Below are 2,028 nucleotides of genomic sequence, written 5' to 3' on the forward strand. Positions count from 1 at the left end.
GATTGTTGGCAATGGCAATTTTTATACCCTACAACACTATGTGTTGGGGGTATTATAAGTTTGATTGGGCCAGAATTTATGTAACACCTCGAAATATTGGTTTCCCATATAGGAAAGTATATATGGATCTTCCTAGCTCGCCGAGCTGAGTCGATCTAGCTATGTATGTCCGTCCGTCCGTCTGTCCGTCTGTCCGTCTGTCCATGTTAATTTGTAATCACTCTACAGGTCGCAATTATGGCCCGATCTTCACGAAATTTAGAATGTAGGTGGGGTTAAGGCCAGAATAGAACCCTATTCTTTTGGAGATGATCGCATAATATTTAGGGGTTGAAATGGACCAAAAACTGAAAAAATTCCTGATTTTGCAGTTGCTCTACAGGTCGCAATTATAGACCAATCGACGCGGAATTGCGCATGTAGCTAGAGTTTAGGGCGGGGAAGAAGCCTACCAATTTGGGTGGTCATCGGATAATATTTAGCGGGTAAAATAGACCATATCTTTTGTATTGAAAAAATTCAAAATTTTTCATTAAACCGCGAATATTTTAAATCCCGGCGAAATCAAAAGCCATGACAAGGTTACTTCTGATCTTTACATTCATGTTAACATCCATCAAATCGGATATATAGCAAAATATGTGCGATATATATGTCAATCAAAGAAGATATCCTTGAAAGATCTCTTATATGTCGAGAACGGCTGAACTGATTTCGACAGTTCTCATTACTTCAGAATGGCCTCTTGGCAGGAAAGAAAAAACGTCTAAAAATCGCATAAAAATATCTCTCTAAAGATGAAAATATTGATTTTCTAACATTTTCTCATATTTTTTTCAATTTTGTCATATTTTTGGCATATTTTCATTTTGAATTAAATATTTGGTAATATTTCTACAGCTAACAAAACTAAGTAGTTAGGATATCAGGATATCATATACAGATCGCATTTATGGCCCGATCCTTACGAAATTTTTCATGGTGATAAGATGAGGGTCAGAATATAGGTTATCGAATGAATGGGGGTTACCGGGCATTGCAAAAGCCAAGCAGTTTTGGATGGCTATCCAAAAATATTCAATGTGTGAAATAGTTTGCCAACTTTTGTAGCCAAAATACGAAAATGTCCATTACGGTGATTTCTTGGAGAATTCACAAATACAGGAAAGACGCACTTCTGACTATTTCGTTAACGCTGATTTCTTTGAAGAATATAATCAAATGTCTGTATCTCATATAGATGCGTTTCAGTCAAAAACCAATAATAAATGTTAATCTTATGCCACTTCTGAGAGATGATAGGTCTTTGGGTAATATTGGTTCCAGATCTAGGAAGTCCATTTACGTGCAACATCTACCAATAAATTGGAAATGAGCAAATTAGTTTAAGTTGCTATTATTCGAAAATCAGAGAACGAAACCTGATGGTTTTCTTTTATTATTTGTCACAATATCTTGTGGAATTCTTTCGAGTATCTCGCCTATATAAACTGTATCGTTTATTGTAGTGTTGTAGGGTATTCAACGGTCGGCCCCGCTCGACTGTAGCCTTTGCTTACTTGTTATTCATTGAAAAGTAAAAAATTGTTCAACTCTTTTACGTATGAATGTGGCGATCCACAAAATGTAAGTAAGGGTATAGAATAAAATATGATAAATAATGATGCAAATTGTCTGCTTATGGTTTACACGTGCTGTAGCCCAGACACAAAGCTAAGTGCTATTATTTGTCATTTGTTTGTTTTGCATTACCACCTTGAAATGTCTGTCAAACATCTCATTTTGCTCAATCATTGTGGCTGTTGTTTGTAAATCATAACTGTGACCTTGGCAATATACATTGGTAAAAAATATATTCTACTATGGCGTCAGTGACCAGATAATAGAATAACGGTTCCATTTAAGTGGTAATATTTCGATGTGAAGCTCTACAAAACATGTATCGCAAAAAAAATCACCCTCACTAGAATAAATCCATACTTTTGGCCCCCATCCACATTGGGGCAGGGCCTCTAGAAATGTCGTTAA

The sequence above is a fragment of the Musca domestica genome, unplaced genomic scaffold (genome assembly GCF_030504385.1).
Source record: "Musca domestica strain aabys unplaced genomic scaffold, Musca_domestica.polishedcontigs.V.1.1 102, whole genome shotgun sequence".
NCBI classification, from domain to species: domain Eukaryota; kingdom Metazoa; phylum Arthropoda; class Insecta; order Diptera; family Muscidae; genus Musca; species Musca domestica.